Source organism: Mastomys coucha, unplaced genomic scaffold (genome assembly GCF_008632895.1).
Source record: "Mastomys coucha isolate ucsf_1 unplaced genomic scaffold, UCSF_Mcou_1 pScaffold12, whole genome shotgun sequence".
Taxonomy (NCBI): domain Eukaryota; kingdom Metazoa; phylum Chordata; class Mammalia; order Rodentia; family Muridae; genus Mastomys; species Mastomys coucha.
The window spans coordinates 31,098,232-31,109,705 of NW_022196894.1; the positions used below are offsets into that span (position 1 = coordinate 31,098,232).

An 11,474-nucleotide genomic window follows, 5' to 3' on the forward strand; every position below is an offset into this window, starting at 1 on the left:
GTGTGTGTGTGTGTGTGTGTGTGTGTGTGTGTGTGTGTGTGTGTTGTATTTTCCTAGGAAGAGTCTTGTCACGCAAGAGGAGCTTGGGGTGTTTAGCATGCTAGGCAAGTGCTCTCCCACTCAGTTATATCATTGTCCCATGAAATGGATTACTTTAAAGTACATTGAGAAAATAATTATAACTAGAGCTACTCACTGACTATAAAATGATAAATTATCAGAAAAGTTACTCTTTGGAACCCCTTGATAAAACTATTATCAACAGAATTTTTAATTGCTTGCTTCTTTCCTAGCTATTACATTGGTGGCTTTTATTGATATAAAGGATTTGTACCAAGGTTTAAAAATGGGTGCTTGATGCATTGAGTTCAGGCACATTTACTGTCTGAAATCCCAGGACCTGGGAAGAGACAAGGAATCTATGGGGCAAACCAGCTAGCTAAACTATTCAAATTGTCCAGCTCTAGGTTCAGTTTGGAGACCCTGCCTCAATAAATAAAGAGGAGAGTGAATGAGAAAGGCGCTGACATCAACTGTGGGCTTTCACATGCATGTGTGTGCCACATGCCACATCTTTTTTTCTAATAAACTTACTTTTGGCCTATTCTGTGTCTGAAAATTCAGCTTTTAGTTTTCATAGCATTTGTTTCATATACTGGGAAAATATCCCAGTTAATATGAAGAAAGCGGATCTGTGTCTGGTATCTGAATGTTAATTTTCTTAGTTTTCTCTGAGGTTGATTATTATATGTAAATTAAAAATCATCCATAGATTATTTTGACATTATTAAATCTTTTTTGCCTTATAATTAAAAAAATATTCTTTTTACTTTCACATTCTACATTCATCTGTTTTTTTCTTTTCTTTTTGGAGAATCAAGGGGAAGAGGATGTGAGTAACCAAAGTCTCATGTAGCTTAGGATAGCCTTGAACTTGGTATACACTCAAAGATGATCTTGCGTTCTGATCTCTTGCCACCTCCTCAAGTTTGGATTTATAGACAGGCACTACCATACTCTGCTTATACAGTTCTGAGTATTGAACCCAGGGCTTCATGGATGCTAGGTACATTAACAGATTTATTTATAAATAAATAGCCTAGATTTATTTCACTATGTAGCCCAGGTTGGCCTTGATGGACAGCTTCCTGGCTCAACCTCTTGAATGCTAGGATTCAAGAAAGGGGCCAACATTTTTATTTAAAACATGTGTGTGGGTGTGTGCAGGTGCCTAGGGAGTCCAGAAGAGGGTATTGGGTCTCTCGGAACTAGAGTTACAGACGTCCCAATATGAGTGCTGAGAATTGAACTTGGGATCCTTTGCAAGAGCTCTTCCCACTAAACTGTCTTTCCTGCCCCCAAACTACAGTGTTAATACATTTAGCCATTTCAGCAAGAGGCATTATTGCTCTGGGGTTTTATTAAGTAAGTAGTATCATGTGAGTGACCAACGCGTAGAATATGCTTGTTTTCATATTTTTATTTCTTTCGTAAGTAGCCCAGGCAGTCCACAACTTGTTTCTGATGCTTCCGTGCCAGTCTCTTTATACCAGCAACACATTTGAGCTTTTTTCTATCTTAAAATGATTCAAAATTGTCCTAACTTTCAAGATATCTTAATCCTTAACTAGAAGTTTAAAACTGTCTTACTGTCTTTGATAAACAGCTAGAATTGATGGGCTATTGCAGTTGAATTGTTAGTTGTGAATTATGTTTAATCCAGTAGCATCTACTTAGGAAAAGAATTTTGGTAGATTTGTAACATTTAGTTACAACTATTTTGCCTAGCTGTAAGAATGTGTTTAATTCAGTTCTTTTGGGTTACTAACTTGTATTTTCATACTTTTACAGGATAGAAAAGAAGAATCAGTGGCTTGGAAATTTAGCCAAGTGATCTGGCGGGATGGGCTTATACCTGACACATTTAATAGAGGTAACTCATGATTGCTGTAATCCAGGCTTTAGTTTTTACATTTGACTGTTGTCCCCATGCTTACACAGATACACTGTATCTCCTGGATAGTGCCTTTGTATTGCTTATGAATAGCATCACCTTCAAAGAGTAGCATAATAGTGCTTGCTGTATGTTTTGTGCAGATACACTGAAGAGAATTGATGTTATGGAGTTGAAGGTTGAAGGCCATTGTCTTTTCATTTAACCAGATCTGTTTTTTTTTTGTTTCGTTTTTTGTTTTTTGATCTCTCAGTTCTTTATGTTAGGAGGACAGTTGATCCTTTTCTTTCTTGGCAGCCTGTCTTGGTGTTTGTATTAAACTTATGCCTTTATCAAACAACATGAAAGAAAATGAAATAATTAACAGTTATAGGATATTTATATATCTACAATAACACACTCATCTGTCTGTCTACCTATCTTTATTTTTGTTGTTGTTTTTGTTTTTTGAGACAAGGTTTCTCTTTGTAACACTGGCTGGCTGTCCTAGAACTTGCTCTATGGACCAGGCTGGTCTCCATACTACCATCCCCCACCCCTACCCTACTTCCTCTGTTTCTTTTCAGAAAAAAAGTAGGCTTCCCATGCATATGACCCAAAGATGGTATATCAAGTTGTAGTGAGACTGGGTACCTCCCCTTGTATTAAGGCTGGATGGTGCAACCCAGTTTGAGGAAAAGGGTCTCAAAAGCAATCAGAAGAATCAGAGATAGCCTCCACTCCTACTTTTGGGAGTCCCACAAGGAGACCAAGCTACACAACTGTAACACATATGCTGAGGACCTAGGTCAAACCATGTAGGCTCCCTGATCAGCTGGTTCAGTCTGTGAGCGAGCGCCTGTGAGCCTAGGCTAGTAGATTCTGTGGGTTTCTTTGGTGTCCTTGGCCCCTTTGATTTCTACAATCTCCTTCTACTCCCTTCTGCAGGATCCTTGACTGTGGGTCTCTGCATCTGTTTCCATTAGTTGCTGGATGAAGCTTCCCTGATGACGATTATGCTAGGCACAAATGGTCTGTATACCGTGGTGTACACCTCCTAGGACTTGGGAGGTAGAGACAGGAACAGGAGTTCAAGGCTTGCATTGGACACATCACAAATTTGAGTCAGGCTGGGCTACTTGAGACCATGTCTCAAAAAAGGGAGAAAATTTAGTAAATGATAAGTTTGTTTTAAAAAAATGAAGAAAAGAAAATAATAATTCCCAAGGCCTCATTGGCTGATCCATGTGCATTTGTGGCTGTTGTCCACCTACTGAAGGGGTTTGTCTCTTCGACTTATCTCTCCAGAGCACCCAACTCAGCTGGCTATAACCGAGAGACATGGACAGTAAGGCTCATTTCTTAAAAACAAACAAAGGAAACAAGCAACCTGGTAAACAAGTTGGGATAGTTGACTCATCATCTGGAAAAATGTAGTGCTAGATGTCTGCATTTGTTGATTATATAAAGATATTGGAGTTTAGTGTTTGTCTTTTTAAGACAAGATCTTCCTGTAAAGCCCTGGCTGGCCTGGAACTCACTCTGTAGAATAGGCTGGCCTGGAACTTATAGAGCTCTGCTTGACTCTTTCTCCCAAGTACTGGGATTAAAGGCAAGTTCTACCATGCCCAGCTCATAAATTCAGATTTTTAAGCAATTCAGGTTATAAAAAGTAATAGAACATTTATTTATCTAATTTGAATTTATTATGGTTGGAAAACATACTTTGTAGGAGTTGAGTTCTTTTAATTTTTCTGAGGCTGTCTTACTGCTTAGTTTAGTGTTTTATGCCTTAGTTTGCTAGTCTGCTGGATATTGTTAAAACTTAGTTTGGTCTCTGCCAGAGAATGTACATTTACAAGCAGTATGTATCTTCTTTTTATTGTCCTTTCTTTCTTCCCCCTCCTTTCTGTGAGTCTATGATTCTACCATCTTGTAACGTCTGTTGTCACTGGTTGGAAGTTGGCCATTATTTTCATGTTTGCATTAGTTACTTTTCAGTTACTGTGATAAAACACCATGACCATAGCAACTTATAGAGGAAAGCATTTAAGTGGACCTATAGTTTTAGAGTGTGAGAATCCATGATGAAGGCAGGAACAGCTGACAGCTCACATCTCCAACTGGAAGCAGGAGAAAACATCCTGGGAGTGGCCTAGTCTTGAAACCTCAAAGCCTGCCTTGAGTGTCACATCTCCTCCAACAAGGCCCTTCACAAAAGTTCCACCAGCTAGGGACAAGGCTTCCCATGTGAGCCTGTGGGCTCTTCTCCTTCAGACCAGCAGCGTCGTCCTATGCACACTGCCTTTCCCTTCCTGCTGTCCAGATGTTCTTCTCCCCATGCTTCTTTTTAACACTTTTATTTTGACTCAGGAGTAGCACTTTTCATATTTATTGCAATGGAAATTGAGTTTCCTTAGTTTGTAAGCTTATTTTTAAAAAATAGTCAAATATGAGGAATATTTGGCTTAAATTTTACTTTTTTTTCATTCTTATATTAAGAAATATTGGTAAACAGGATGTTGGTTCATATATCTCTGGAGCTCTTTGTTTTTTTCTCTCTGTATTTAATTGGGTAATTTTCTTTTTTTTTTTTTTTTTTTTTTTTTTTTTTTTTTGGTTTTTCGAGACAGGATTTCTCTGTGTAGCCCTGGCTGTCCTGGAACTCACTCTGTAGATCAGGTTGGCCTCAAACTCAGGAATCCACCTGCCTCTGCCTCCCAAGTGCTGGGATTAAAGGCATGCGCCACCACTGCCTAGCCTGTGTTTTCTTTTTCAGTAAAGATTAACTTGTTATATTTATTTATTTATTCTTGCTTGTGCATATATGGAAGGCAGATGACAATTTGCAGAAGTTTGCTTTCTCTTCCGTACACTCAAGTCACCAGACTTGGTAACAAGAACTACCCATTGAGTAGTTTGGTTAATCCTAATTGAGTAATTTCTATAGATTAACCATTAAGGCTACTACTGATTGTGCTTTGCAGTTATAAGTTTTCTTTTGAATACTTGGCATATGGTTTTGTATTTTAATAATCACGTTCTTCTATTTTCAAATTTCTATAGGTTTTTTTGAAATAATTTCTTTGCTTGAGAATTTTACTTGCTAGATGATTGTTTTCATAGTTAAAGGTGAAACATAAGTTGAGTTCATAACATAATAAATGTTTTGAAATCTTTGTTTAAACCAACCCACGAGAACACCTAGAATCACCTTATATTAACTAATTTTGATGAATATATATGCCTGTCTCCGCCACTCCCCGCCCCTTCTGTATTGCTTTTTTGAGACAGAGTCTGTTTATGTAGCCCATGTTGTCCTGGTACTGGATGTGTAGACCAGGCTGGCTTTGAACTCACAGAGATCTTCCTTCTTCTGCTTCTAAGAGGCAGGGTTAAAGGTATGAGTCCCCGTAGTGGCTTGTGTTACTATTTTGAGAACCATACTGAGGACTGAACCTAGGCCTCATGCAAATTATACAAGTACTCTACTACTGACCCAGTACTGTGAGGTACATTTTCTGGTATTTTTAAGTATCTTGTGATTGTTGAAATGGCTATTTTGCATATAATGCTTATACACATATAATATTGCAAGTCCAGATCATCATTCCTTCCCATTTCTCCTGTGCTGGTTTTATTTTTCATATTGTTTATGTATGATAGCAGTCCTGTTGAAAAAGAGAGCACATTTTATTTTGTACATGTTTTGTTAACAAAAACATAAGCATTAATATTCACGAAAATTTAGGAGTAGAGTACTGATCATGGATAGGTTTGACTTTGAACTTTCAGATGCTTGTATAAGTTTTAGAAGTTTATCCTTTGTTGTAACAGGGCCTCATTGTAACAGCCCTGGCTGGGCTGGAACTCACTGTGTAGACTAGGCTGTCCTCAGGATTCACAGAGATCACTGCCTCTACTACCTTAGTGCTGGGAGATTAGTACTGTTTGGGCTTTAAGTGGGCACTATTATCCTTGTTGCCTTTGTGTCATTGTAAACATGTCAGAGCCGTTTGTAAATCAGATGCAAACTATGCATGGACCTCATAGGGTAGAAAGTTTTATAACATCATTCATTCGTTTGATACTTTGCTAATAAGAGCTTGCTGTCGGGACTGGTGAGATGGCTCAGCGAGTAAGAACACCGACTGCTCTTCCGAAGGTCCTGAGTTCAAATCCCAGTAACCTCATGGTGGCTTACAGCCACCTGTAATGAGATCTGACGCTCTCTTCTGGTGCATCTGAAGACAACAGTGTACTTATTTATAATAATAAATCTTTGAGCCAGAGTGAGCAGGAATTGAGTGAGCAGGGTTGAGTGGAGCTAGCAGAGGTCTCAAAGTCAGTTCCCAACAACCAGGTGAAGGCTCACAACTATCTATACAGCTACAGTGTGTACTCATATACATGAAATAAATAAATATATCTTTTTAAAAAAGGAGCTTGCTGTCAGAGTATTTTCTTGTGTATAGCCTATGCTTTTCAGTATAGGTTATATTGTACATTTTCTGTGTGATTATTTCTAAGATAACTCTGATGTTCAGTTTTTTTATAGTTTAATGTATTTTAATAGCAAACTTACAGGAACAGCACTGAAGACAGATAACATTAAAAACATGTTACTTGCATGTAGGACAACTCAGTTGGAAAAGTGTAGTGAATGGATGGAATCTACTGTATGTAAAAATGCTACAAACACCATTTAGTTGCCATCAATAAGAAATTTACTTATTTTTAAAAAATCCAAATGCTGGCATTGTCCAGAAAATTTTATCAGGTTTATTTATAATTGTTATAAAGTTGAACTGTTGAAATGTGTTCACTAAAACATTTTGCTTGCATTAATGCTTCACATCGTGTATTTATATTAAAAATTCACACACAAATGAACGTGGAGAAACTGCCAATACCTGATTTTGTCCCCTATGTTTCCACTCACAATCATATACTTAGGTACCTTTGACCCCATGGAAAAAATATCTAACATTCAGAACTACTGACAACAGGAAGAAGAGGAAAAAAACTATTTTTGAGAATGGAATGTTTCCCCTTATAGTGGACTCTTAAGCAGGTTCTCTACGTATGCGACGTGCTAGCTAGATATCTTTTGGCATAATTGTTACACATTTGGCAAGGATAGCACACAGGTTGGTATCTTCAAAAAGGCCAACCAGATAGGTCTCACTTGCCTCCTGCAAAGCACCAATAGCTGCACTCTGGAAACGCAGATCTGTTTTGAGGTTTTGAGCAATTTCTCGCACCAGACACTGAAAGGGGAGCTTGTGAATCAGAAGTACAGTAGCCTTCTGACAGCATCTGATTTCACGGAGTGCCACAGTACCAGGCCTGTAATGATGAGGTTTCTTCACCCCTCCAGTAGAGGGCGTACTCTTGCCAGTGGCTTTTGTAGCAGTTGTTTCCAGGGTGCTTTGCCACCGGTGGATTTGCGGGCAGTCTGCTTTGTACGAGCCATGGTATGGGCACCTCCTTACTTACCCCCCTTGTGCTTCGGCTGGAGCTCGGCACCGTGGGCCTCTTCCCACCTTCGCTCCCCACTGAGCGTGGGCCCATCCTGTCTGGAGGGTAGGGCCAAGTCCCCCAGTTTTTATATCTAGATGCTTATATGATTTTAGGATGATGCTCTTTCTGTTATGAATATACACACTACTGGTATTTGTTATTTTTGAGCCCCATATTTGTTTGCTTCACTTTCACTTCACAGACTATTCTTGGGAGACAGGGGTTTTATTGTGTAGACTAGGCTGGCCTAGAACTAAAGGCATGTATTGCCACACCAGTCCATAGACCTAATAAAGTAGTTTTGACTAGTGTCTTTGTATGGCTGCTTACCTTATAGTTCTGAAGCCCTCTGAAGTTTGATGTAATATTTCATATCTCAAGAGTTGTAGATTCCAGAACTAGGCAAATTAGATTTACCTAAAATCTTGTCCGTCCATCCATCCATGCATCCATGCATCCATCCATCCATCCATCCATTCATCCATTGAATATGCGGAGGAGGAGAAGATCATGCAGAGGTCAGAGGTGAACTTGCTGGAATCAGCTCCCCACTGCCTCTGTGTGGTTCCAGGAATCAAACTCAAGTCATGAGGCTTAGCAGCGTGCACGCTTATTTGTTGAGCCTCATTCTGCCCCCAAATCAATTTTTCTTAAAAATTGGGGTTGCTTCTCTCTCTCTCTTTTTTTTTTTCGAGACAGGGTTTCTCTGTGTAACTCAGAAATCCACCTGCCTCTGCCTCCCAAGTGCTGGGATTAAAGGCGTGCACCACCACTGCCCTGCGCTTCTCTTTTCTTGCCTGCCACTGTTGGGTGTTCTCAGTCAGTGCCCCCTCTCTTTCTCAGGCACAGCTCCCTAGATTGCAGGTATTGTTGCAGTACTCAGACAGCTTGCACACAGTGTCACAGCATGTTCTCCCTCGCACAGTGCGATAGGTTTCACTTATCCTCTATGTATTCTCTTGTAGGCATTGGATGGCACAAGTGACTGAGAGGATCCCGAGAGTTTCTGGAGCCTGTGAGAGGTAGAAACTCAACCATGTTTTCTTTCTCAACTCAACAGCATTCCCTTCCTTGAAGTCTTCATTCTTACTTCAGCCTCAGGTAACTTTATGTCTCATAATCTTGAAAAAGTACATTTTACTTATTTAACTTTAGGCTGTGTTTTAATTAAGTTGTGAATAAAAACAGCACACATTTGAGGTAGCCATTCTATCTATAAAGGTCACTGATGTATATATAGTTTTGGACTAGGAAAGTTCAGTAATTTTTTCAAATATAAACCTCTTTTTGTTGGATGATAGATTTCATTATTGGGTTTTTATCATAGTTTCAGTTTGAATTTTCATATGTGGAGGAAATATGTATTTATTTGTTTGTTTAGTTTTTTCAAGACAGGGTTTCTCCATGTAGCCCTGGCTATCCTGGAACTTACCCTGTAGACCAGACTAGCCTTGAGCTTAGAGATCTGCCTGCCTCTGTTTCCTGAGTACTAGGATTGAAGTTTTCTATCACAATGCTTGGCTTCTTAAGAGATTTTTGAGATGAAACTGATTAATATATCATGTAATAATAAGTAGTAGTTGTTCTCTTAATTAATCTCCTTAACAATGATTATACTTTTACTCTACCATCCCAACATTACATTTTCCAGAATGTCTAAAGAAATTTTTTATTCCAAGGAAAAATGTTAGACTTTTTTCTTAGTATAAAATAGAGTTTATTCAGGGCATGGGGAGGTAAGAGAGTAGTAGAGGCAGAGAAAGGCAGAGAGAGAGAGAGAAGGAGAGAGAGGGAGAGAGAGAGAGGGAGGGAGGGAGGGGGAGAGAGGAGGAGGAGGAGGAGGAAGAAGAAGAAGAAGAAGAAGAAGAAGAAGAAGAAGAAGAAGAAGAGGAGGAGGAGGAGGAGGAGGAGGAGGAGGAGGAGGAGGAGGAGGAGAGGGAGAGAAGAGAAGTACAGGAGAAGAGGGCCATGAGCATGTGGAGAGAGAACGGGGAAGGGAAGCAGAGAAAGAGCAAGAGAACAGGAGAGGAGCAAGAGACCAAGAGCTAGACTATTAATATAATTGTATCCTCTATACATTTTTAAATATTGGGTAAAAATGTAAGTGATGGCTAATTTTGTCAGCTAGTTAGGATCTAGAATTGTCTAGAAGCTAAGCCTACAGGCTTACCAGTAATAGATTATCTAGGTTTAGGTTAAGGTTAAGGTTAGTCTCTGAGACTGTCTGTGAGGGATTAATTGATGTGGGAAGACTCATCACGATTGTAGACGAGACCATGCCATGAACAGGGAATCCTGGACTATATAAAATGCAGCAGGTGAAACTGAGCGCTAGTGTGCTTCATTCATTGTTCACTGTCTGACTGTTGATGCAGCATTCCTCCTATATTCAAGCACCTGCTGCCTCTACTTCTCTACCTTGAACTGTGAGCCAGAATAAGCCCTGTTTTTCTTGAGTTACTTTTGTCTGAATATTTTATCACAACAAAAGGAAAGGAATCTAAGATAACATAGTGCTCTGAATGTGTACATGTGGTATGTTCACTAAGCAAGCAGCCTGATGTATTACCATGTAGAATTAGAATTGCCTACCATGATAGCCTTATAATCATAGAAATTTATTTTTATCTATCTGAAAGGTTTTTGTAAACTTTCAAAAGTTCCATACAACTATGAGAAATGTCTATGAGACATTTCTCATAGTTGTATGGAACTTCCGTAATTGGGATGTTCCAGGGCGCCTTTGCTTTGGGAAGTCTGATGGGGTGAGGTTGTTGAGGATGATTGAGCTTAGAGCATTGCTCATTCTAAGTGTATTATACTCTGTCACTGAATTATACTCTGAGCCCATGCTGTTAGGAATATTTAAAAAAAAAATTTAAAAAGATTTTTTAAATTGTATATGAGTATTTTGTCTGCTTGTATGTATATGCAGTACATGCATGGAGTGCTCGTAGAGACTAGAAGAGGGGCAGTGGCTTTTGTAAAAAGGAGCTGCAAGTGGTTGTCAGCCTCCATGTGGGTGCTAGGAATCCAGCATAGGTTTTCTATAATTGCAGCACATGCTCTTAACCCATGAAGGACCTTTCCAGTCTCTATTATTAATATTGAAATTCTAGCTTGTTGGGTGTGGTTGCTACAGTGCCTGTCAGTGGAGAGGAGAAAACAGAAGAATATTTTGCATTTTTGTAGGCAATTTATTATCTTATTTTATGTTTATGGATGTTTTGCCTGCATGTATATCTGTCCAGGTCGTCTGTAAGAGCAGCCAGTGTTTTAAACCACTGAGCCACCTCTCTCTAATCCCAAAACATAACTTATTAGATAGGAGACAGCAGATTTTGGGTGTGGGTATTGGGTAACCAGGTGTCTGTCACACTAGAGTTTGTGTTAGATTTAACTTTATAGACAGTTATACAGTTATAATGATTTAAACAGTTAACATCTATTCTGTTCCTAGATAAATCTTGGTCAACGATGTAGCACATTAAACAAAGTATCAGGCATTAAACATTTGTTCATTGTATCTAGGGAAACTTAAGAAGTAATTCTTATATCTGTGCATTATAAAATGATGGAATTCAATTTTCTAATGCAATGAGTAGTTTGAGTTTGTGCTAGTACCAAGTGTACAGTGTACAAATGTACACTACTACAGCCTAACCAGGACCACTGTGTGCCCCCCTCAACCCTATCCTTCTCATCTTGATAAAGATAAGTTATACCTGTTTCTTAAATTGTTTGAGTTGGCAAAAGTGCAGTGTTTTAGATCCACAGTGCCACTATTTTCTGGTTGTGTCATTTTAGAAGACATTTTGATAAATATTTGGAATGTATTTATATGCTTAGATACTAGGTTTTTGAATGGCTTTCCTGTTATGTCACAATGTCTGTTAACTTTCCTTAAATATTTATAGATTATTTTTCTATGGTTAAAGATGGTCACTTTTAGCCGGGTGGTGGTGGCGCACGCCTTTAATCCCAGCCCTTGGGAGGCAGAGGCAGGTGGATTTCTGAG

At 39.0% G+C, this 11,474-nt stretch overlaps 1 protein-coding gene and 1 pseudogene across 12 annotated transcripts in view; one reads left to right on the forward strand and one right to left on the reverse strand.

The window, feature by feature from the left end:
• Positions 1–11,474, forward strand: part of Znf148 (zinc finger protein 148) — a 122,281-nt gene that overhangs the window by 36,861 nt on the left and 73,946 nt on the right. For all 12 annotated transcript variants that reach the window (XM_031363718.1, XM_031363711.1, XM_031363708.1 and 9 more), the window contains 2 exons: positions 1,852–1,933; positions 8,422–8,557. The gene's annotated coding sequence lies outside the window, so the exon portion shown is untranslated. The remainder of the gene's footprint in view (positions 1–1,851; positions 1,934–8,421; positions 8,558–11,474) is intronic.
• On the reverse strand, positions 7,033–7,409 carry LOC116085839 (annotated as a pseudogene).